Source organism: Hipposideros armiger, unplaced genomic scaffold (assembly GCF_001890085.2).
Source record: "Hipposideros armiger isolate ML-2016 unplaced genomic scaffold, ASM189008v1 scaffold_322, whole genome shotgun sequence".
NCBI lineage: Eukaryota > Metazoa > Chordata > Mammalia > Chiroptera > Hipposideridae > Hipposideros > Hipposideros armiger.
In genome coordinates, this window is record NW_017731672.1 from 1,353,352 (window position 1) to 1,380,321 (window position 26,970).

General features: G+C 40.2%; 1 protein-coding gene and 1 long non-coding RNA gene across 12 annotated transcripts in view; one reads left to right on the forward strand and one right to left on the reverse strand.

The window, feature by feature from the left end:
* RBMS3 (RNA binding motif single stranded interacting protein 3) overlaps window positions 1-26,970 on the reverse strand; it is a 1,293,188-nt gene that overhangs the window by 1,252,031 nt on the left and 14,187 nt on the right. The window lies entirely within an intron of this gene.
* LOC109392284 (uncharacterized) lies at window positions 16,728-22,324 on the forward strand. The gene is made up of 3 exons (XR_002126026.1): window positions 16,728-16,981; window positions 21,717-21,872; window positions 22,069-22,324. It is a non-coding gene; the product is annotated as an uncharacterized LOC109392284 (long non-coding RNA).

The following is a 26,970-nucleotide window of genomic DNA, read 5'->3' on the forward strand; positions in this document are numbered from 1 at the left end:
GATGAAATGGAATCCACCCAAGAAGCTGCAAGCATCGGGTTTCCCCAGAAGAAACTTCACCACCACGATTGGAAAAGAAGTAAAATGAATGGAATTTTTTTTAAAATTAGCACAAATGGAAATCTGAGGAAAGGGAAGAAATGCCAAATAAATTATTTCTCCTCAACCTGCAGTTGACTATATCTCTTCTTCTCAAAATGAATGCCATGTGCATAAGAAGGATAAAATTTCAATTAAGCTGCTACCTAAAGATTAAATGACCTTTGAAACAACTAGTATACTTGAAATGGCTATTAATCATCATTAGGGTATGTGTTGACCATTATCCAAAAGAATGAGGCCTCAGGCTGGGTATACCATTTTAACAGTGGTTACATTTCACTTCAAAGTGCAAAGTGACAAAGGTCGACTAGACTAAGCAGGAGTACGAGTTCCCATCAGGGAGGGCTGTTACCTCAGCCTGTTTTCCCACTATGTGCAAATGATTTACTGGACACAGAGTTCATTAAGTTATAAGCCCAATTACTATCACATGGCGTCAACCGTATTGCAATTACAGCCCTTCCAAGAGGCAGCCAGCCACCTTTCTCAGTAGAGAAACACTGGTTTGGACAAGGTTTATAAATGATTTTCATTAACTATCATTTACCATTAGAGCAAATAAAAGCACTAAATGCCCACTTTGCTATAGAGAATGACCTTTGGCCTGGATTCTCTCTCTAACCGATGAGGGCTAAATGTATTGTGACAGCTCCTAATCACATTTAGCACAGCCTGTGGTTTGATGGCGCTCGGTGTCCCATCAACTACAGACAGTCCTGGCAAAGCCATTATATTCCATTTCCTCCTTGAGATATGCATATTAGTATCCCAGGGAATCAAGAAATGTAAGCCTTTTCCAATCATCCAGAGTATATTTCAACAGCTTAAAAAACTCATACAGTTACACCATTACCTACAAAGAATTGCTTGCAATAAGAGCATATTTCTCTTCTTTATAATTCAGGTTTATATGCCTAAACTGCATTAATCCGATCAGCCCAACTCTAGTACCATAGATAAAAACCTAGTCATCACAACTCACCAGTCAGAAACAATCCTCTCCAAAATCCACACATAATGTTTTGCAGCTCAGCTTCTTCTCATAAAAAGTTAACACAGCTGTGTGATATTTAATACCGAGGAACCGGCGCCTGATTTTCTACTAATCCAGGATGACACATTTCACAGAAACGTCAAGAGGGAACCCTGGGAAGTCAAGACCCATCACAGGAAAATGATTGACTTTGAAATTCTAACTCTCTGATTTGAATGAAAACAAGCAAATGGCCGCCCAACATTCACAATAAAATACTAAATTATGAGTCCGACTCCACATTACCATAGGCAATTGCTTTCTTTTTCCTGAAAGAGATTGGATCAGACGCTTCCCCCAGCAAATGTCTGACTCCAAACGGGATAATGGTTTCCACGTACACAGTCTGGGGCCGGAGAGGAAAAAGAGGAAGATTTACAGGGTGTTGCAAAGGTTGTTTTCTGATAAAAACTCAAGCCAAGAGGCAGCCGGATTAAATATGGCCCTTGCAGTAATGGTTATCAAGCAGGCGTCGGTGATCAATTGTCTTTGCAGCACTAAGGCCGATGTGTCCTCCACTCTGTTCCCTGCACACGAATTCTTTGCTATCAGGGGAAAAGCAGCCAGCTGATGCCTGCCCTCTGTTCCATAGGAAAGTGAAACGTATATGGGAAAAACTCAAGAAAAGGCGATGCGCTTTATTGCGATACAAATTTTTAAGGAAAAGAAAAAAACAACAACAGAGGACACTGTAGTCTTTTGGAAGTTAAACAGATGATGTGCATAGACAAGTCCCTTTTCTACAGCCTTCAGGCTGACTGTGTTTTCTCAACACAGAAAGAGCCTACGCAGTACACCCAAAGAGCCTAAACAGTTTTTAACTTGGCTATATGAACATCCTTTAAAAAAAAATTTCAAAAGCCCCAGTATTGTTCTCTTGACTTGGAACCTATAAGAACTTAGAAGTCACATCAGATGGTAAAACCCCTTTAAAGGCACAGAATGGCTTCTGTGTAAGGAAGGGAGCCTGTTGGGCAATTGAAGCATGGATGGTAGAGATGATGATGGTTTCTCATGGGCCTAATGCTCTGCTGAACCATGTATTCATACATTTTTATAGGCAGGGGGCTTGAAGTACAGTGAGGCAAGTAACTTGCCAAAGTCACACAGAGCAGTCCCAGTTGGCAGAGCCGCCCGAGTACTAAGGAATCTGGTCCTGGTGGCGGGTGGGCAGGTGTTGCTCTTTTGCAGAACTGGTGTAATGAACTATATCTTAGCCTCATGCCACTGAATACTGAAATCATGTAACTCACTCATCTTGGCTGGTTGCAGCTTCACAACCAGCTGATTAGCATTTGTTGTCTGGGCCCACAGGGCGATCATGGATGGCTGGTGACATGCATCTACCCCTTTGGTGAGTATAGCTCCCTGTATGTTCATCAGTTGGCTCTGGCTTTAAATATTAGGATCATGAGTTTCTGAGTCCACACCTAAGAGAAGACACCATGAGAAGTGCACTGACAAATCAGTGTTCTGAGCCCATTGGGATCGGGCCCAGAATGTGACAAATTCTCAAAATGGATGCTATCCTGTGATGAGATCCCCAGCACGTTTGGGGCAGGAAATTCTAGACAGTTCCACTGGATGATTTAGACCCTTTTCCTTTTAGTGAAATGCACACAATTACACAACCAGTGGTCTCTGATATCCCATGGTTTCCCAAAATATTTTTGAAAAGAAAAAAATTACAGAAAATAAAGTCTATATAGTTAACCTATAAAGAGCTCATTACACCTCCCTTTAATACTACCTCACAAAGCGATTCCCCTGAATATAACAATTCAGGACACACTTTATTTGTACTTCATGCTACTCTGCACTTTGGATATGGATTATAGACCCTATTGTGCCACTTCTTTCTTTTTTCTTTTTTTTTTTTTTACTTCAAAGTCACTAAAACTAAAAGCTCTTCCTTAATGTTATGCATTTACGAACAAGCCACCATTAGAAATAAAATATTCTAAATGCTTCTTCAAATAGATGGTCCATGTTTTAGCAAAACAGGGCATTTCCACTTAATCCAGTTTCCTTTGAAGATAGAGTGCTTTTAAATTCGATCTTTAAAAATGGGTCACCAGCAACTGTGTCAATTTCCTAATTTATTCAAGGCCTTAACCTTGACATGCCCAGGCACACCAGGCAACCTGTTCACAGACAATCCATGCTGGAGTTTAAATTGGGGGAAAAGCACCCTGAATAATCCTTAGAAAACAGAGTTGTGAAGCCAAACCCTATGATGGCATTACAGTAGAGGGCTTAAGAGCAAAGACTGAAGTTTGAAGCCTATAGAAATTAGAATCCTAGCTTTGCTCCATTTTGCGTGTGTGTGTGTGTGTGTGTGTGTGTGTATTACATATACATATAGCCTTTAGCAAGTTATTTAATTCTCTGCTTCTCAGGTTTCTCACCTAGAGACTAGAATAATAAGAAAAAAAAGGTAGCATCTGAGTAATTAGTATGTTCTAGACATTATTCTGATTAGCAATTTAAGCCTCACCACCTTATGATGAAGACCACTGATTTTGTATTATTATTGCCATTTTATAGATGGAGGACTGGAGGTTCAGAGAAATTTAAAGACTTGCCAAGGACACGCAGCTATAAATGGCGGGGCTGGGGTTGGAAACCAAGCTGTCTGACGCCGACTTGCCTCCTTCATTGTTTCAGTTAATGCCTCCCAGCGCTGATGATATAATTAAATGAGATGATGCATATAAAGCCCATTACTTGTGTTAAGTACTCAGAAACTGCAGTTGTTATTTTATTTTTTATTTTTTATTAGTTTACTAGATGCTGAGGTTAAAAAGAAATGTAGGCCCTTGAGGTTATGGTATCCCTTGCATCAGTAAAATTTTACTTATTGAGTAAAAATACTATTAACACTAGAATAGTAGCAGCGATAATGTCATAAGAGCAACAAAGTCGTTCAGAGCATGGCACCGAGCTCAGAAGGTGTGGGTTCAGTGTTCAAGGGTCATAGGCTGAAAACTTGTCTCTCCAAAAATTCCTATGTTGAAGTCCTACCACTCAGTGCGATGGCATTTGGAGGTGAGGCCTTTGGGGGGTAATTAGGCTTACGTGCGGTCATGAGGGTAGGAATAGTGCCTTGATAAGAAAACCACAGAGAGCCCCCTCTTTATGCTCATGCACTGAAGAAAAGCAATATGATAACAGGGAAAAGGCGGCTGTCTACACGTCAGGAAGTGGGGTGGGTCCTCATCAGGAACCAAGCCTGTCAGCACCTTGATCTTGGACTTCCCAGCCTCCAGAACTGTGAGAAATAAATGTCTGCTGTTCCACCCAGCTTTTGGTATTCGCTGTAGCAGCCCGAGCTGATAAAAACACCAAGTCTGCTACTTAATGGTAAGATCTGGGGCGAGTGGCTTAATCTCTCAAAGCCTCATCTGTACAAAGCCCCCTACTTTATTAGACTGTAGTGAGAATTAAACGAGGTGATACATCAAAACCACTTAGCACAGAGCCTGGCCCAGAGCAGGGACTCTCTAGGTATCTGCTATTATTTTGGGGGATGACCCCCTTCTCTCTATAGACTTCAAGCCTTTCTGTGTAAATCAATGCTCCTTGACTTAAGATGGGGTCACATCCCAATAGACCCATTGCAAGTTGAAATTATGATAAGTCAAAAATGCTTTTCATACACCTAAACCTACCAAACATCATAGCTCAGCCTAGCCTAACTTAAATGTGCTCAGAACACTTACATTAGTCTACAGTTGGGCAAAATCATCTTGCTGTCGTGGCCCAGCATCATAGGATAGTATCGTACCATGTATTATTCTGGGAAAAGATCAAAATTCAATGTTCAAAACCTGGTATCTACCGAATGCATTTCGCTTTTGTACCATGGTAAAGTAAAAAAATCCTAAATCGAACCATCATAAACCAGGGACCGTCTGTATGTATATGAATATGTCTACTCATTTGGGTGGTCATATACTAATAGATGTTTCCAAAAAACTATTCTAGGTGGTATTACTTATAAACCTCCAGAATGTTTTCTCTTCTTAGCCCGTTCACCATCATTATCCCAGCAGTGTTAACACAAACACATAAGGGCCGCACAGGCTTTTCTGCTTTCCCATTTTTCTTCTATGTCCTTTTACTGAGCATTTTTTCTTTTTAATGAACTCTTTTCTGGAAGTAGGTTTCTTGGATCATTCACTTAAAAAAAAAAAATATATATATATATATATATATATATATATATATATATATATATATAAAGTAAAACATCCTCTGTGCTTCTTCTTATACGACTTTCATTCATAATGATCCCATCACAAGTGCAGGCTTCATAAAACTGTCCCGTGGCAATAGTCGGCAAACCCTGAGTGCCAGCTCTCAGTAGCACTGCTCTGAGATCTCTGGATCCTCGCTGGAAGATGACTCCATACCCTCTCCTTTGCCCAACCCTGGCCTGTGACAAAATCTATTCCATGGCCTGGAGATTTCATATCTCTTTTACCTTATAATATCTTAAGGCATAGATACCAAATTATAGCTGTGCGTCTCAACTGGAAGAAAAGGATGACTTAGAGAACGTTATTTGCTTTGGTGCAGAAAGAAACAACCGAACAGTTAGGCTGAAATTTTCAACCAGTTGAGTCAGTATGGTTTAAAAGCCTTAAAACTGTCTTTATTTCTCCCTAGCTACTTTAGATTATTAAAAAGTCTTTACTATCCCATTTCCTTTTTGCCCTGTAGTCTTTGGACCTCATTAGAAATGTTTATTCTTGAGAATGTAAGCTTTTGCCATACACTCAAAAAATACTGAACTTTTCTCCTTTAATCACCAATTAGCATTTTTCGTTTTTTCTTTTCTGTTGTTTATGCACTTTGGGAGTTACACTCTTATTTTCTCTGAAAAGAGGCTAAGCCCTTTCACACCAATTTCAAAAGGGGAAAATGAAAGTGGAACATTTCAGCTTTCTACCTCCCTTTCTCTTTTTAAATATTTAAGACACAAGCACCAGTCCATTAAAAAGGCACCATTTTATCACATATAATCCTCCTTCCCAGGAAAAATGAGTACATTATGCACCTTCCAACCAAAACCACCTCAACAACAAAACTCCATATTCAACTCTGGGTGATGATGGGTCTTCGGGACAAAGAAAATGAGCACAATCTAATAGTCTGAATGTGCCTAGAGAGCAAATACTGGTTCCAGCCAGAGGACTTGCCACACCTAAGCCTCCCTTCTGAGGAGGCCATCTCAGGTCACATAGAAATGTTCCCAACCGTGTGTCCCCATCTCCCCTTGGCCCTATTTCGAATGTGGACTTACAGTCATTTCTCTCTTCAGATGCCATTCCACCACATTTTACTCAGCAGCATTCTATTGATTTCATAATTGTTTAAAGCAAATCACTTTGTCCCAAATTGCAATTACGGCATTGTAAAGCATATGCATTTTGACTTTAGACTGCTATGTCAATCATCTGTGCTTTGTCTGTAAGGGTTGACTCCAAAAATGGAAACCAATAAGGATACTTATAATTTTGACAAATGTGCAAATATTATTCACTTTAGAACCAAGAGGGGTGATAAACGAGGAAGACATAAATCGCTTCCAGTTGGAGAGGATGTTTCAGGTACTCACTCCAACGGACCTCTCACCTTCTTTCTGGCTTCCTTCAGTCCTCTTAAGCCTTACTCCGTTTTCATATTGCTGAAATACTTCCTATGATAATCTTCTCATAAACTGCCTAAATTTTTGCACATCCAAAAATACACGTTGCCTTCATGCTTGATTGATAATTGGCTAAGGCTAGAATTCCAGCTTCATAACCTTCCCCCTGCCTCCCAGCATCGGGGAGACACTGCTTCCTTATCTTCTACCATCCAGTGTTGCTGACAAAAAGTAGGATGTCACTCTAATTCTTAGGCCTTGGCAAGTAATTTGTTTCCTCTTCTCTCAGGAAGCTTTTAGGATCTTCTCTTTATCCACAGAGTGCTAGAACTCCCTTAGGAGGTGGTAAGTGTATTATCATGACTTCTGTGACAGAAGCCCGTCTCAAACCACTCTGTTCTTAATGGGGAGGAAGTAAAAGGGGGGAGTGCCAAAATCAGATGTGGCCACATGGATGGTTGAAACGATGTTATTAGGTCTGGGTCTCTTTCTTCTCCTCTTTCAGACCTGGTCTCCTATGTGTTGGATTCTTTCTCAGGCTGACACTCTCCTTAAAATTGGACCCTTTTAGTTTCGTGATCACTGGGTCCTCAGGCACTAGAGACCTCAGAAAGAGTAAAAGCCAGTTTCTCCCAGCATCTACGTGAATCTGCGAAGAAGCATTAATTAGCTAGTTCTAGCATATGGTAGAGGAGGCCATAGTGACCAAGAGGGAAAGAAACTGAACAGACAGACAATAGAAGTCCTCAAAGCTAGCAGTGGTCCTTCGTTTCCTTCATTCTGTTTGACAATTACTGGAACCTTTCAATCTACAGACTTCGATTTCTTCTGCTAAAGACAATTTTCTTCTACTTTTTCTTCTATTTTTTAGCTAGATCCTTTCTTCTAGTCTCCCTGAGTCTTTGTTTCTGGAACTCCCATTAGAATCTTGTTAGGTGCCTAGAGCGCTGCTCCTAATTTTAGGACTATTTCTCAATTTTCTGACTCTTTTCACTCTACAGTGTTTCCTTGATTCTATCTTTTAAGAACACCAACATGGTCTTCAGTCCAGTTTGATTTAATATCTAGCTCATCCATTGATTTGTTTCATGTCAGATATCTACTTCTTGATTTTCAGAAACTTCTATTTTATGAAAGCTCTTGATGTACTCTGAAATGCTCATTTGAATTTTTTTCCCATTATTTGAATCATTTCTATTTAATTTAGGTGTGCTGTTCTGATCATCTTTGTTCTCATACACTTCCTCATGGTTGTCATCAAATATCTGCTAAACCTTACTTGTCCATTCATATTTTTGAATATGGTTTAGGAAAGGTAGTGTAGATTTACTTCAAAGTTGTATAAGTTTGCTTACACAAGCATCTCTCCCTTGAATGGAAAGACTGAGTACAGTTTCTAAGTAGGTCAATGGCATATGGGAGTATGTCAACAGTCCTGCATCCTGGAGCATGTTGGGCATGAGGCACATAAACATTGTGGCCAAAACTGTGGCTGTGGGGGCAGCCACATTATCAGAGGGATAGAATAGTTTGCTACATTTCCTTCCTGGGAACCAGCCTTGTCTTTTGTTTTCCTTACCATGCCTGTTGTGGAGATTGGGATTTCCAGCATACACATCCCCACTTCACTCACAGAGGCCTATATTCTCACTGGGATCTGTCCCAAAACAAGTCACTTTCTTTAGGAAAGTGCTTTATCCTTAATTCAAGGGCAAAACCCCATTCCTATAAGCTATTCTGATGACTGATGGCCAGGAGGAGTAACCAAATGTCCTGGCTGTTAGAAACACTGGCCTAACAACGAACCCCTCTGACAATGCTCCATGGCCCCCTCTAGCTCCCGTGCTGATCCCAGGCTTGAAGCTGCTCTGGCTTGTGGTTTCTACTAAACTCTCTCCATCGGTCCAGTCACATCTGTTTTCTATGCTCTATATATTCTTCCAAAGTTCTGGCCACTGACAATATCTTTACTTGTTCTCCTTACAGTTTCATTGTTTTCTACAATATTTTTTCTATAATTTTAATGGATGGGAGAAGAGTTAGATACATATCATCAGCCTACCATTTGATCCTAAAGACTCCAGATACCAACTAAAGCCTATGGATTGACTCAGATTTAAATGATGGATAGTGTCAAGTGATGGCAAATGTGTGAGAAATAGACACTTTGCTCTTAGAAGGAAAGAGACTAGAATATCTTTTTTGGAGGGAATTTGGCAGTCACTATCAACATGTTAAATGTCCATAATCCATGACTGTATAATCTCACATTTATAATCTACCCTACAGAAACATTAGTGTGACTGCTTAAAGATATATTGTATAATTATGTTTACCAAAGCACTCTGCCTAAAAGCAAATAAATAGGCGATGACATAAATAGGGCAATGGTTGGACAAGTTATTGTATACCCACAAAATGGGTAAAGAATGAGGCAAATCTATTTGTGATGAATTGGTGACTTAGAAAAATGCCCACAATATATGATCAACAAAACCAAGGTACACAAATTATGTTTCTGATGATCCCAATCAAACAAATAATAAAATAAAAACAGTATAATAATGTGCCTTGCTACTATCCTAATGTATTACAAAATGCTTCTAACATATTTTTCTGTTTCTACTCTTTTTTTAAAAAAATTTGCAATCTCTGCATAAATCCGACACAGCTAATGGCTATTGTCAATTAAAATCAAGCAGCAAGAATGCATGAAATGCAAGATTTCTCTGGAAAAGACTGTGGATACAATATGTTGACAAAAAAAATTGTAAATAATAAGTAAAATATTTTGATATTTTAGAACATTTTATTTCCTGTAATTGTCATATTCATACCTCCCCAATTTTAGCTAACCAAATTCTACAGCTAATGTCAGAATCTTGCATGCTACAATCTGAATTCATTTTCATTAAGGCAAAAATATCGTTCACCACGTAATTTCTATATGGCAATTTAGATCTGATCTCACTCAGAATCAATTTCTACCTGCACAAGATGTACCCAAAGTCACTGTGTGATGCTCTCTTCCCATTTGTATTTCTTCAGAAGCTCGCTTTTTCCCTTCCTTGGGCATTTCAGAGTAAAGAACATCACAACCAGGATTGGAATATATTAGGTGAAAAGTGAAGTTTATCACAGAAACAATAAAATTTAGACTTTTTCATAATTTTAAAAGTGACATTTGAATGCATTCATAACATGTAGAGGCACTTATGCAAGTTTTACTAATGGGTCCATCAAAAGCATCTTCATTTCTGTCACAGTGTTTTTGATTTGTAGCATTTCTTGTTTCGATTCTTTCTTACAATTTCCATCTCTCTGCTTACATTACCCATCTATTCTTATAGGTTGTCTACTTTTCCCATTAGAGTGCTTAGCATATTAATCATCATTATGATTCTCAGTCTGAAATTCCCAACATCCCTGCCATATCTGAGTTTGATTCTGATGCTTGCTCTGTCTCTTCAAACTGTGCTTTTTGCTTTATAGTATGTCTTGTAACTTTTTTGCTGAAAGGCAGACATGATGTGCTACTGGGTAATAGGAACTTTTACTAAGTAGGCCTTTGGTGGTATGGTGCTAAGGTGTGGGGGAGGAAAAGCATTCTAAAGTCCCATAATTAGATCTCAGTCTTTCAGTATGCTCCTGAAAATGCTTCTCAGCCCCCACACCACTCCTCTTAGGGGATACAGGAAGACTTCCCCACCCTGAGGTGGCCTAGGCTCTGGTGAAATCGTTTCTCTTGAAGGCACACCTTGTTAAGAACAAAATGATATTTCAAAATGGTTACTTTTCCTCTCCCCCTGTCGGAAGCATAGGGGATTTTTCTCCTGTCTTCACTGTGAGAACTTGGTAGGGCCCCTGAAGGTAAAACACAAAAGTGTGTCAGCTTCCCTAAAATGCAGCCCCCTTAGAGTTTTTAACTCTCACACTTCCACACTGAGCCTCCAGTAATCCATCGATTAGAGTTTAGGTTTTCTTATTCTGGCACTGGGTTCCACAGGGGTTTCTGTTCTGCTAAGTTGTGATTCTCTGTATTCGCCTGTCTCTCCAATTTTAGGGGCAGGAGTTTGCCCTGTGACCTTGGTTCCCTGATGGATCTAAGAAGAGTTGTTGATTTTCAGTTTGTTCAGTTTTTTTCTTGCTGTGTAGACAGAGGAGATGACTTCTAAGCTCCTTATATGCCAGACCCAGAAAAAAGGAAACTGTATAACCCTTAATACTTCCTTCAATGTATCTGTGATTTGGAAGTATCTATTCTATTATTTATTTTATATATAACAAAATAAAGGGAAAAGATCTTAAACAAATTTAGCCAATAAATTGGCAGCAGTTCATATGAAAAGTTAAAGTCTCTGACTATCAGACTAATGGCTCTGTGAGTAGGGGCAAACTTACCTCCAATCAGATACCTGGAAACTTTTCCTGGTTATAGAAACTGTGGCAACAAAACCTTTAACTCTACCTGGGAGGGTAGGAGTGGGGTGCAAGAGGTATCCTACTAATTGTTTACATTTATTAAGAGTAAGTTACTGATGGGCCAGCCGAGTGGCCATTGGTTAGAAGTTGGATTGGGACGCCAGCTTTGAGCAGCAGGGCCTCGGTTTGGATCCCGCCTAAGAGGGCCAGTGACGTTGCACCCTCTACAGCTAAACTGATGAACAACAGCTCGACCAGGAGCTGGGCTGCCATGAGTCATTGGCAATGGCATAGGCTGCAGTGGGGCTGGCCAGCAGCCGGTGTGAGCTGCCGTGAGCCGCCGTGAGCAGCCGTCCAATGGCTGGAGAGTGACTGCCTCACCCGGGAAGAGCACAATGATAATATCAACATGGGCCAGTGAAGCACCGTCCTCCACAACTAGACTGAAGAACAAAAGGACAGCAACTTGTCTGTTCCCCTCCCCGAATTCGCCAATAAAATCTTTAAAAAAAAAAAAGAGTAAGTTACTAATGAGATATACAGCTGACTCCTTTAAATAGCTAAAGAAGCTACTAAGAATTAGGGCAGCTTCCAAAATTACCCCAAATTACACACACACGCACGCACGCACACACAGAAGGGGAAAACTAAATGGCTAACAAATACAAGAAGGGATGCTCCGATGTACTACTAGTAAGAGAAATGCAACTAAATCCCATTAGAGTGGCCAATTTATTATAGAAAGGGGGGCAATTTCAAGCGATAGTAAGAATGATTTTCATGCACATTTCTCATAAACCTGTTTGCACTGCTAATATAAGATAAACAGATACAACCATTCTGGAGAGGAATATGGCAGTACTTACACTATGTCTACGCTATGACCAGGCAATCCAACCCCTAATATATACCCCCTAAGACATTCTGACACATAGGCTGTGTGGTTCTCAACCAAGTAATCATTTGCTTCCTATGCATTGGTGCACCACTGAGTGATGATCCAACTAAAAGAAAAAAATCCAGGCTTTTAGTAATCATCAACTCCCACTTCCTCATTTCACAAATTCAGATTTGTTTTGTGATTTTAAAAGTGACAGACACTTAAATACACTCAGAGCAATTGGGGACACTTAAGAAAATTTTATAATCCTTGATACTAAACACTTGTTCACTTGTGTCTGTAATTTGAAAATACGCATCCCTATTATTAGACATACGAGAAAATGACAGGAGAAAGTCCTGCTTATGCAAATAAATCCAGTAAATTAGCAGCAGGCCATACATGAAAAGTTAGAATCCCTGACTCTCAGGCTGGCTCCTCCACTCATAGGGAAAAGCCCGGGATGAGAGAGTTGCCTAAGGCCTCAGAGCTAGTTCCAGGCTCAGCAACAGACCACAGGTCTCCAAAGTCTCACGCCAGTAACCTTTTTCCTTTTATCATTGCACATATTTGCACTGATTCCAACTCATCAGGCATTTCTCACAATGGTTTCTTGCTGGTGAAATCAATATTTTTATTGTCAGTAAGAGTCCATAGCCCTCTGATGCCCACTGTTAATCTTCAAGGAAGAGCACCACAAACTCACCTATCAGCGTGGGAAAAAGATACAGTCAAGGGTACCGAATAGTAGAGACCTTTAGGGGGAGGGGCAGTTGGCCGGTTCCATACATACAAATTTTTTACATGACATCCAAAAAGGCAGAAGAGCTTAGTTACCATTAAATGTTTTTCCACATCTGAATAAAAGATTCAATCCTGAAAATTCAACAGGAGATGGTCATAGTTCCCTGAATCAAAACCCCTAGCTTCATGTATTAATCACATTTTGTCATCATTGTAGCATTAGAAAATTATATTTGTTCTCACTGACAAAATACTTACGGGAAAAAAGAAGAGGCTCACAAAGTTTCCCCCCCCAAAAAAAAAATAATAAGTAAAATAGTCCCAGGAGAGCGAATTAAAATGCTCATTTTAGTTTTCTCAAGGTCTAAATCTCCTCAGGCACCTTCTGTGATCTTTTATTTAGAGTAAAAAAGTATTCGGCTGTCTGCCTATGCTTTCTCCTTCAGGCATTTAGCCCCAAAGAAAGAGGAAAAAGGAAAGTATTTCTAAAGAAAGCCCAAAATATAAAAAATGAAGGAACAGATTAGAATTGAAGTGATTTTTGCAGGAGGTTGAAAATAGTGTCATTTAGAATAACCCCGGCTGTACAGATTACATATGACTAAATGTGATCCTTCATGAAGAATTGGAATTTGTGTTGAGAGAAAAAGCTTCCAGCTGCAAGAAAACAAAAGGAGCAACAATAAACAACACTGATCTCTTTTCTCACAGAACCACTAGTCATGGACAAAGGAATTGAAGTGGAAAAATAACTTCAGATTTCAATCTACTCTATAGAATGAGCCTCACAAACATACACGAAAAACGGGCTTAAATGGTAATCACTTGAACCAAGTACAATAAAGCTTGGGTAATGGCACATCTCCCAAGTTGAAGAGTGACTTCATACACTTAGCAATAGCCGGAAGAGGTCACCGAGAGGAGCATCTCATTCTAACACAAGTTTACTTAACCACCTCTGCCAAAACAGATTGTGACAATGCTTAGAGGTCTCCAGATAAGACTCCAAAGTCACAATCAAGAACACATTTCAAAGCTTAATAGCCTACACTACCAGGAAACGATTTCACGTAGGTAACTTAAATCACCCACCCAGGAGGTTTAACCTGTTGCTTTTCATTTTGATTTCAGAGGATAACCGCTGATCCTGCTTCCATGACAAGCTGGTCCCTTATTAGAAATGCGTTATCAAATTATTCTTCAGGATGAGCTGTGGTTCTGTTTGACCTTTGCCTCTGCGTCTCCCTTCTCAGCACTCCACTTTGGTGGCTCCTGAGGAAACCCTCTGTAGCACGAGAATAAGTCACGTGCAGAGAAGAGAAAAGGGCTGCCTTTCTATTAATCATAAAGAGACTAGGAGAAGTCGACTGTGGAGCCCCCGAGATATCCACATGGAAGGTGCAAGGAAACTGAGAGCAACTCTCAAAAGAATATTGGAAGACCCAGTAATTCCTAAGCATTTATGACTTTCTTCTCATCCTCTGCAGGTCTCTTCATTTTTGGCTTCCACCACTAAATATGTTGCTTTAAGCTAATCTAAGCTATTACTCTGTAACTGTAACTTCCACCAACCTCTCTCCTGCTTTTTAAAATTGAATTTCCCATCTCCAGAAGTCCTATAGAGCCATTCAACTGTATACAGCATGTCTAAAACCAAACTCATTACCCTCTTCCCACCAGCCTGCTCCTTTCCCAGGAGCGTCTCTTTATTCAGCTGCATCATCATGTAGCCAAACTCAACCTCACAGGGTTATTTTTAACTCCTCCCTCTCTGTTCTTCTTCAAGCAATTCAGGACAAGCTGTGTCATGTCCACCGCCTAAATACCTCTGGTATCTGCTGTCTCCTCATTTTTCTTCCCAGCCTTAGCTCAATCCCCCATCATCCCAAATCTGCACCTGATACTTCTCCCTTCCAGCTCAAAACATAAATTCATTGTCTTATCCCTGTGCAAAGCCATCCAGGACCCACCACACCTGCAAGATAAAGTCCAAACAAGGCCCTTGAAAGTCTAATTCCAATTTATGTTTCCAGTTTTAACTTTCCCCACCACCACGGACTGCATCATGTCTCCACACCCCACCTGCTCCCACACACACACACATATTCTAGACCCACCCAGTTTCTCCAAAGTCCCAAATATAGAAATGCATGCAATGCTTACATGTCATTGCATCCCATTCCTACCGCCTGGAAGCTCCCCTCTTTTCTCTGCGGACCATCCATTCTTTAACATCTTTCTCAAACACTCTTTCCTCTCTGATAATTAAGCCTCAAGCCCCCCTCTGATGTAGTCATTTTTCTACCATGCATTCACAGCATCTCGCACATTCCTCTTTCATACTTCTCATACCCCATCTCCATGCTGCCCTTATCCCAAAAGAGACTACAAACAAGGACCTTGGCCAAGTCCTCTGTTGTAGCTGGGAAAGCTAAATAGTCACTTCCCCAGTCTCTCTTACATCAAAGGATGGTCATGTGACACAGTCTGACCAATGAGACATCAGTGCAAAATTGCTAGGGTATCTCTGCACAATTGTTGTGTTTTCTTGATAATAGCAAAAAGCACAGCTGAAAACCTCCCTCTTCCTCTCACCTCACACATGCATATGATATTTGGAGCTGCAGAAGCTGTCTTGCCAACATGAGGACAAAGGCAAGCGAATCATCGAGATTCCAGCCCTGATATCATGGAGCACCTGAACTATACTAGCAGCCACCGATCTGCGGACTTACTAGGTGAGAAAACTCAATCAACCCTGGTCTTTCTAGCTATTTTTCACATTGTCTGTTGCTTGCTGCGTTCCTCACTGATATTTTTATGAAAACGTTAATGTAGCAATAACTATTTGGGGACCTACTCATCTCCTGACACTATACTATTTTTATTTCTTTTGCTTTATTTAATCTTTAGGCATCATCATTTCTATTTGCAGAATAGAAGACTGATATACTGAAAAATTAAGTAATAACTAATTTCTCAAACATCACACACAGCTATGAAGTTTCTGAGCCAGGATTCCAAGTCGGAGGTGTCTGATTTGAAAGTTTGTTCTTTTCACCACTTTTGAAGACTGATTCAATAAGGCTAGACCAAGAAAAGAGCTGTCAAAGACAACGTGGGTTTCCAAGCCCAGCAAATGAGAAAAATCTGCATCAGCTAAACCCATTTACCAGTTTACCAGAGAATTGGTAGTGCGGGATAGAATTTAAAAAGCCTTGCTCAAGCTGGTAATAGATGAATTCTTTCTAAACTGCCCTCACAAAAACTATGAGGCCTGCCACTCTTTGTCACAAGAGATTGGAGTCTTCTCTATAAAGCCAAAATGGTTACTACCCATTGCTCCATTTTCCTCAAGGCATTTGCAAATTCACTCACAAAGCAGCCCCATGTTCAAAGAAAGGGTGGGGAAAAGGTTGCTAACAGTATATGGAAGCAAAGATACCACATGAAAGAAGTGAGGAGGCCATGTTTGGGATCAGGAATTATTTTAAAAGGAATAGAAAAATACTTCCATGTTGTGACTTAAGTCAAGAAGCATGCAATTTAATTTAGCCTAGAGATATGAGACCAAAGAGTCAAATATATTCAATACATTGCTCTTGGTCTGATGTACATCATATTTTGGAAGAAAGAGCAAGAACTATGTACCAGATAGAATATATTTAAATCTCAGTTCCATTAACTGTGTGTCAGTCTCTGAAACTCATTTAGTTTGGTGGGCAAATGAGGGTGATATACTACCTTAAAAGGTTGTCTGAGGATTATTAAATGAGGTAAGAGATAAGCAGAACACTTAGGTCACTGCCTGGCCCTAGTAAGTGCTAGATAAGTGCTAGTAAGTGCTAGATAAGTGGTGCTGATTACAGTAACAATTAGAAAACCAAGGACAAAAATGACTCAGAAGTACCTCAACTGGGTGTTGACCAAGTTAACACTGGGGAACAAAAAAGGTGGTTCAGATAGGCAAGTTAGTCTACAACTAGGAGCCGGGCCATTAACACCAGTCCAAGCACACTTTGCATAAACAAGGCCATACTAGAAGCCGAGCATCCAGCCCCAGGCAAGCCTTTGGATGACTGCAGTTCTAGCTGATGTCTGTGTGCTGCGATTTTTCTGACACACCTTGATCTACAACCACCCTCGCGTAAGTTGTTTGAATTCCAGATCTACAAAAACAGTGTGAAATAACAAACGTTTATTGTTTTTTAAGCTGCTAAATTTGGGGATAATTTGTTATGTAGCAGTAGATGACTACTTCACTAGCTTTTTATATATTTATTTATTATGAGATATATACATATTATTTAGATAAGGGGAGAAGGGAGGGGAATGGAAGAGAAGAGAAAACTAGCTCTACCTGAAGCTTAGAAAAGCTTTGCCTATTTCTAATTATTTGCAATGCTTCCTGGAACTAGAAGAACGGACTGTGCCAGACATCGTGTAAGTATTATATTGAGTTTTCTTCAACCCAGTCAAACAATGAAATCAGTTCTACATGTAAACAGGCTCTTTTCAACTAGGTAGCATAGGTTTTATGTAATTATGAATTTGTTACTGATTCATGGGAAAGCAAATTTAAAGGTTTCTGTTTCTCTTTCTCTCTCTCTCTCTCTCTCTCTCTCTCTCTCTCTCTGCATGTGTGTGTGTGTGTGTGTGTGTGCGCTCACACATGTGTGTGTGTGTGCGCTCACGCGTATGTGTGTGCACACGGTGACTGGTAGAGTTGAAGAAAACATGGCTAATTGAACATAGGAACATAACAGATACTTAATTTAGGGAATCGGAGACTATTTCTGAAGAGCCTCACATTTCACATAAAATGAAGAGTTCAGGGCAATTTTACGCCCGTGCTGCTACACGGCACACTGAGCTTCTCCCATCCCACGATTGAGAACCCTCACACAAAACTACTTCAGTTTCATCTTTTTTGACTGAGGGCCCTTAAGAGGTGGGAAAAAAATCTCTCATTGCCTCCACATTGCAACTGTCTGGCTTGTTGGAAGTGTCACAGTGTTTGATCACATTGGCGTGATTACTGAAGAATAGAAAGCAAGGGACTTCTGGTGGCTCATTTCTTTCTTTACAGTTTGCAGGAACCATCACTCGCTCTTACATTATATTAGCTGACACATTGACAAGGCCTAATAACAAAACCCCACATAAGAAAACTGTATCAAGAAGACCCCGAATATAGCTGCATACGACAGTGCCATACCTTATCATATACTACCAAGGTCAGAGTCAAGCCATGTCTGATGACTGCTGAGTAAGATCTACCACTCCAACTAGCAGTCCACAGCACAGTTCCAGTCTGCAGGAAACCCTCGTTTGAAATAGCTCATTTCTTTTTTTTTTTCCCCCAACCTGATCCTTCACTAAATCTGAAATCTAGCAAATATTAGAAATGACATGATATTTTTATAATAAGCTAACAGACACTAGTAGATAATTCCCATGAATACTACATCACTTTTTTAGCAAAATCAATTTGTGCATACGAGGTCTGACAATTACGTTTGCAAATTCATCTTAGAAAAAGTGCTACATGCCCTCATTGCTGAATGTCACTATGGTCACCTTCGAAGTACTCCCCTTGGGAACCTATGCACTGATGTCAGCGCCTAGTCCACCCTTCAAAGCGATTTTGGAACTCTTTTTCTGGAATGGCCATCAGAGCTGTTGTTGTATTATCCTTGATGTCCTGAATGTCATCAAAATGTCTTCCTTTCAATATTTCTTTTATCTTCGGGTAAAGAAAGAAGTCACTGGGGGCCAGATCAGGTGAGTAGGGATGGTGTTCCAATACAGTTAGTTGTTTACTGGCTAAAAACTCCTTCACAGACAGTGCCATGTGAGCTGGTGCATTGTCGTGATGCAAGAGCCATGAATTGTTGTGGAAAGTTCAGGTCATCTAACTTTTTCACGCAGCCTTTTCAGCACTTCCAAATAGTAAACTTGGTTCACTGTTTGTCCAGTTGGTATAAATTCAAAATGAATAATCCCTCTGATATCAAAGAAGGTTAGCAACATCATTGCAACAAGATCATGAACTTAGTTGTCAAACTGCTTATGGGTTCCTCTTTGCCTGTTTTGTTGTTGATGGTGTACAGACCAACAGCTAAGTGCATCCTGCAATCATTCCCAACCTGAAGTGTTTGAAGGAAGTGTTGAGTTTCCATACCTAATCACACTCATTGCAAAAAATGTAACAGGAATTATGCATTTGCCTGTGACAAAGCAGCCTGGGTTAAATTAAGCAGAGGTGGGTACACTAGGGCCTGAGGGCCAAAGTGGGACCAATGCCTGTTTTTTATAAACAAAGTTTTATTGGAATGCAACAACATGCATTCATTTCTGAACTGTCTATAACTGCTTTCACACTACAGCAGCAAAGGTGAGTAGTAGAGACAGAAAGCTGTATGGCTCACAAAGCCAAAAATACCTACTATCTGGCCCTTTGCATTAAAAGTTTGCCAACCCCTGAAATAAAGTATCACACTTCTTGCTCTAGGTTCACAATATTTAAGATGACGTGGGACTCTTCCCTGGCCATCTCACATGGACTGACAGTTCATTTCTAAGTTTTATAAAGTTAAAATTGCAAATTTGGTAGGTGAAATCTTTCAAGATTTGGGGTGGAGTCAACAGAATTTTTCTTTTTAACCAAGTATCTCCTTATTCATGCTTACCAAAATCAAAAAATGGACTCTGGGCTGCTCTTACACTTGTTTAACGGTTTTAAACCCATTGAGCAAGTTTTAGTAGCTGTCTTTTTCCAACATGACTTATCTGGTTGGTCACCAATACTTTACAGGGCTAAATATTCTTAGCCTTGCATTGTGTTTTTAAAAAGAAAATGTGTAAACTATTTGGGATACAATGTTTTTCCTGATTTGAAAAGTCATAAGCACAGATTAATCCATATTGTACAAGATAAAAAAAATGCTTTTAGCAAAATGTAATAAGAGTATAACAGCTATAGCATTTGAATTCACTGGTTCAGAAACACGAAGCATATATATTTTGGAACCAAGAGACAAAATCTTTGTTACTGTCTAAGAAAATTATGTTTAGGGAGGAGGTTTCCCATCTTCTACCTTTAAGGCAACAGAGTCTCAATGAGTGTCCATTTTGTTAGAAGCATAGTCAATGCATGGAATTCTTGGTGTAAAGAACTTTCTCTGGGACATATCTCTTCAAATTAGATCTAACAAAAGGATGAATTCACAGACTTGGGGGGTTCTGACAACTCCATAACAAGGAAAAGCTTTAGACATTTTGTTTGTTTGTTTAAACCTGATCCTCAAAATATTGTCCTCATGAAGTATTTACAAAGTCAAGATCCCAAAGGTCTAGAACATTCTCTAGATCAAGGTTTCTCAACCTTGGCACTACTGACATTTAGGGCCTGATGCTCTACGCACTAGATGCCAGGAGTACCTCGCCCCTGGGTGACAGCCAAAAGTATCTGCAGATATTACTGAATGTCCCTAGGGTTGGCAGGGGGACAAAATTGCCCCTGGCTGAGAACCACTGCTCCGGAGAAGAGTTAGACCTTTAACTTGCCAAAAGGTGATTATTTCATTCAACCTGCACAAACCAACTATCCATACACTTGGAAGCAAAATATGTTCCCTTCCCAGATGAGGTGGCTACATGTCCTATCACAGTTACCTCTGCCACGCTGGAAAGGAGACCAAAACTTTCCTCAGGAAATTCCTCTGTGCTAGATTCTCTGTCGCCTTATGCTGTAGTACCCAGATTTCCTTCCCAGAATCTCATCAACATGTAGAAGGCACCACAGGCATCCAGAGCGAGGCTCCCTTTTCAACTCAGTGTTTTCAAGCTCTGCCTTGATTCAACAGCAATGATGGACAGCCGCTTATCACTGATTAGGGCAAAAACACTAAGTAGCCCGCATTTGCTAAAGAGTCCATGGCAATAGATGATTGCCTTCCATATTGCACATTAACAGAATTTCTTATGGCAGCGCTAACCGTTGAATGTGGATGTTTTCCTATGATCCTTTTAAATCCCCAATTCAATTACCATGCTCATTTTTCTGATGAATCATCAGCAGAAAGCCAGGCAATTTTTTAGAGAGTGATATGACCCTCAGCTGGAACATTACTTCTGTAGGACTCCACTGTACCTACTTGGCAGTAAACAGACACTCAATCTAGCCCTGAAGAAGGTTAGGTCTTAGTACTTAACCCAGCATGAAATTAACCTTTTACAGAACAGTTAGTTTCTCCAAGATAGCTGTTCTACAACTGATGCAAAAAAAAAAAAGGGGGGGGGGAATAAAAATAAATAACAGAGTGAAATGTGTGGTGTTATTTTATTGTTGTTTCTCTACATTTGAGAGCGTCAGCGATGCAAATCTCAGCTCTAGGCCATAATTAAATGGATGCATCAAAATGAAGACTTCACGTACAATTTCAGCATTACAGCAGCAGTGAAATGTTAGGTCTTCGATATTGCTTTTCCCTCAAGGACTTCCTTTCTTCTCTACCTCGTCTTCCTTCACTAGAGGGATACACACCAGCAAAGCAACATCTGACATGTTGACATTGCCACAGATACCAAATCCCCACAGAATTCAGGGACTGTGCCATAAATGAGGAGCTTTCTTTGAATTCTAAAATTGTCTGAAAGCTGAAAAGTAGAAGAAAAAAATGGACAAGTGTCCAATATATCAGCTGTGACTCTTGAGCTGAGTGCCTTTGTTACAGCAACTTGTAGATAATGCCTACACATGTCTGAGCAGTGAGAAAGGAAAGACACAATGATTAAGGCAAGCCGGTCCCCGGGGATCAAAAATCCACCAGTTACTTGATTTTCCCTCAGTCTTGCTCCTTGTACATGCACCTTTCTAGGTTTCAAGTGCTTGAAGCTGTTGACATCACAAACACCACAATTCCATCTTTCCACCTTCAACATCCCAGTGGTGAAAAGTGAACCCTCCCTGATGCCCAAGATGCTGAAATGAGTTCCACTTCGTGCCCTCAGCTCAGACCTAAAGAAACAAGAAGGTAATGACTAAGGAAAATTATGATTGCCTTGGCTACAATTTTAATTTTTGGCAAATGTACTTCTGTGGGCTTAGTATTTGTTTAAATAGTACATAAAAATACCAAAAAGATGTCATTATTAGTGGCTTATCCACATGCCTTTTTCTTTCTTGATTATTGTTCCCTCTATTACCTGTATTCTCACTCCCTGGTCCAGATTATCTGCCACAGCTGGGATGGAGAAGAGAGCTCACATCTTTCACTCGCCCGTTTTCTGAGCACTGCTACATTCTGAATGTGATGCCTGGGGGCCTTCCAGCTAACTGGATGTGTAAATAAAAGAGTTTTATATCACTTCAAGGTGTCATTCAAATTTTCATCCTAGCTAACAGGGAAGAAATTCACCAAATCCACCCTGGGGCCATTTTCCCATCTCTTTTCCTGCTGACACTCATGTAATGTGCTAGACAAAGGCACAGCAAGTCCCATATTACAATCTTTTAGGACTAATTCCCCAGTCCTTCCTCCAATCTTAAAAAAAGATCACTATTCTCACTCATGGATGAAAAATATATATAAAGGGCTGAAAGGTAGTTTTCATTATCAGACTTTTTTTTTCATATCCTTTCTTTTTCCTATTTATCCAGACCTGAACTCACTAGTAATCATAATGCACTTGGAATTGTATTGAGTGGGCTATAAGAAGAAGAATAGGAAAGTTTAAGGGTGGAACTTTGTAACTTAGTACTCTTTATCCATTATATGATTTGAAAATTATTCCCTGTGTTGTTGTTGCAAGCATAGGGGAATCTGTGATGATATCACATTTAGATTCTTGGTAAGATTTCCCTGCCTGTGTATTCTGACAAGTACCATCATAGTAATCCCCATGGTGTGAAGACAATCATTAGTAATTGGCCAAGAGGAGGTGTCAATGGTGCTTCAGCCAGTGGTTCAACTACCCACTAATAAAGGCTTTGAACGTGGAACATCTCTTGGAACCACTTTACCAGAGACTATTTTTCTAGAATGACCAAGGGCAAATACCAAGATTCAGTGCAACACCTAAGTAAAAATAGCAACACCACTAGTCAAAGTTGTTGAGTGAGATCTTGCTGTAAGCAGTCTCTCTGAGGTGGTTCAAAACCAATTTGTAAGTAATTCACCAAGAACCTAAAAGCAAACCCCAGGACATTGTAAAATCCACATCTTTCTCAAAGGATTAGTTTCAGAGCATCTCAGAGGTGATTTAAATCAACAATGGCTGGGGCAGGCAGGAGAGGTGACATCATCGTCTATAACATTGTTGTCTGGTAGAAATTTCGGCAATGATAGAAATGTTCTATATGTGTACTGCCCAACATGGTAGCCATTAAACTGAGGGCTTTTGAGCATTAAAATACGGCTAGTACAAATGAAGAACTGAATTTTTAATTTTATTTAATTTTAATGACATATACATTTAAATAGCCACATATGTCTACTGGCTACCATACTGGATAATGTAGGTCTAGAAACTGAGGGAGGCAGTGCTGAGGATTGAGTGTCTAGTCCAGGCAAGTGACAAGGCATTGCCCGGAAAGCTGTAAGCCTAGGCAAAGGTGGCACCACACTTTCATCTTGCAGGCCATCTCCAATTGATTGTTAATGAACACCTGCTTCCAAGGTTAAGGCTGAACTCATTAAGAAAGAGTACTGTGATTAATTAGCAATGTCTGACATGACGATAGGAAGGGGAGTTGGTGGCACATGTGCTGTGACTTCCCAATGTCAATATGGTGAGAAGTTAAACTCTAAGGATGTAGAGAGAAGTAGAGGAGACAGCCAGTTATGCGGCCATAAAATAGATGGCCGTTCTAGAAAACAGACTGGACTATGGTGATTTCTTTACTGCTCTGAATTAATGCTCTCATATAACTATGGTTAGGCATGGGTTCTAAATATATGACTGCAGCCAGACAAGCAAGGGGCTTCTGGTGTCATAGTATTTATTTAGTTGCTTATTTATATGTTGTCTGTATTAAATTGTTTACTTGTTTAGTATCTGTCTCTTCCACTAGACTGTGAGCTGCATAAGGTCATGGACCATCCTGGGCCAGAAAGTAGGTACGAGGTAAAAGATTGTCAATCGATGTCAACTGTAACTGAAATAAATTAATTAAAAAAAAAAAAGATTGTCAATTTGAGTATTCATACCCAACCTTATTCCTCAAAAATATAATTGAAGGTCTACTACACACAATGTACTATGTTAGGGTAGGAAAACAATAGCTGTGAAAGACAGGCCCAGGCTCTGTCCTCATGGCCTACATTAAACAGCTAATGAACTACACAATTACGAATACATGAGGCCATATCAGCAGAGACCTAACTTATGGGTTAGGCAGCAAAAGGTGCAAGTAAGGGAAAGCTTCCTTGAGGTGCTGAACTGAACTTTGAAGGCTGAGTAGGAATTCACTGGGTGAGAAGGAGGTGGAAGGGGAAGGGAGGAAGAGCATTATAGCCCAAGGAAATGAATTGGGCAAAGGCTCTGGGTAGGGCAGGGTGAGCCCCACACACGTAAAAAGGGCCAGTGTTACTGTCATCCAAAGACCAAGCAAGGCAGAGGGGCTAGAAAGCAAGTTGTTAGGGTCAGTTGGTGATATCTCCAGAGGAGCAGAGGAATACTGCACCCCAAATCCATCCTTTGGACCTCCCAGACACCTGATCCCACCCGGTAACATCTGAGGGCATCCTTCCTAGGAATGACCACATGCTTCCATGTACCCCAACTCCTAGCACCTTTAACTCTAATGAGATACTTTTTTGCTCAATTTCTTTAAAAGGATCCAAAAACACATGGGGGAAAACTCATTTACACACTTACACAGTTACACACACACACACACACACACACACACACACACACACACGTTCAGACTTGTGTATGAGTTTACAAGTCTTTGCTCATGTAATACTAAATTTGAGTTTCCAGTCTAGCCAGTTCTTAGAAAGGTAAAAATATTATCCCCATTTCACAGTTGACAGTTTTGAGGCTCAAAGAAAATGTAACTTGTCCAAGGTTCCAGTTACAAGGGGCAAGGCAGGATTCAAAGTCACATCACCCAAGTCCCATTATCTTCCCTACAAGATCAGTTTCTTCCCAATTGAGGGCCCCATAGGGAACATTGAGTCTGATCCTTAGTGACCCTACCAACCATGAAATTTTTAGGAAATAAGTATTGAGGTCATTTTTGTCCTGCAAGTGAAAGCACTGCCCCAAAATGGCTCCTCTTCTCCAGCCAGGGAGACTTTCTCAGCTACTGGTCTAAAACCAGTAAATGAGTTTTCCTCCAACATGGTTGGAGGCCTTGGAGAACTGCCTTGGAAAGTTATACAGCCCCTTATTCAGGAAGGTAATGTTATGTGTACAATTCAAATCCAGAGCCATGCTTTGAACTATTTTTTAAGTAAATTTGGAGAACCTGGAATCATTCACAGAGCCTCATTACTTCTTAAATGTGATGAGTCATTTTCAGACCCATGGATCCAATACCCCCAAAGCACTTTCAGCAGTGACAGCTCTTATATCCTGAAACTCTGTAATGGTTCAGATACTTGACATGCATTTTGTAATTAGGATGACCAACTGTCCCAGTTTACCTGGGACCCAGGGTTTCCTAGAATAGAACAAGTTGGTCACCCTACTGGTTATTCAATCCTCAGAATGCTCAGCAGTGGTAAGGGGGCCTTATCCACCCACCATCCTTACAGATAAGAGAATCCAAACCAGAGTGTTCACATGGCTTGCCCAAGATCCTCACAACCTGTAGGAACAAAACTGGAGTTTGAACCAACATCTGATTCCGATGGGCTAGTCCTACCCTAGCCCTCTGGGTAACCATAGCACTGCATTTTAGCTGAGAGATGGACATTCTTGGGTACTGACATGTAAATGAACCCCTCAAACCTTCCACTTCTCTGGAGAATTCTCACTTTTCTATCTTATGAAGTGGGTAGAAATTTTTCAGGACTGAAATAAAACTGGGAGCACTCTTTTGCCTTAAGCTCAATGTCCTGATTTGTATGTCAATGGCAGCAGTGCTATTTCACCTGAGGGCTGCTTTAAAACCACCCAGAGCAGTGCAAGCATTTCAGGCTGGGACACTAACCAGTAAGTTGTAGAGAACAGTTCTTGAGTCGCATCTGATGAAATGGAAAGGGTAGAGTAGGGCAGACTTAAACTTAAATACTTTCTCTGCCATATACTAGCTGTGTGACCTCAGGGCTAATAATAGTTACTTGAAAGGATTACTGGAGAGCATAAAATAAGACCACCCAATGTGAATCTACCTTGCTCCATGACTGGCACGTGATAAATGCCCAATAAGTGTTAGTTCATCAACAATCCCCAAAGAAAGGAAACTCAAAATGTCCCTTGCTTTGTAATCTCCTAAAATGCCCAACAGAGTTTCTGAAACCTAAACCTAAGTGAAAATAATAGATTGTATCATAAGAACTCAAACAACCGATTAAAAAAAAAAACGGGCCAAATATGTGAACAGACATTTCATCAAAGAAACATACAGATGGAAAACAGGCACATGAAAAGGTGTTCAACATCATGAGTTAATAAAGAAATACAAAGTAAAGCCACAATGAGATATCATTATACACCTACTAGAATGACTAAAATTAAAAATACAGTAATACCTTGGTTTGTGAGCATAATTCATTCCGGAAACAAACTACTCGTATCCCAAGACATCGCTCATTTACCATGTTAAAATGTATTAGAAATGTTTGTTCGTCTTTTGGAACACTTGCAAACCACATTACTCACAATCCAAGGTTTGACTGTCCTGTACTGACAATACCAAGTGTTGGCAATGATGTGGAGCACCTGGAATTCTCATGTATTGATGGTGGGAACGCATGATGGGTCAGTACATTTTGAACAACTATTTTTGAAAATAGGTTGGCAGCTTTTCATAAAGTTAAACCTACCATACAACCCAGCAGTCCCATTCCTAGGAATACACCCAAGAGAAAAGAAAATGTATGAAGGAAGGAAGGAAGGAAGGAAGGAAGGAAGGAAGGAAGGAAGGAAGGAAGGAAGGAAGGAAGGAAAGCAGGAAGT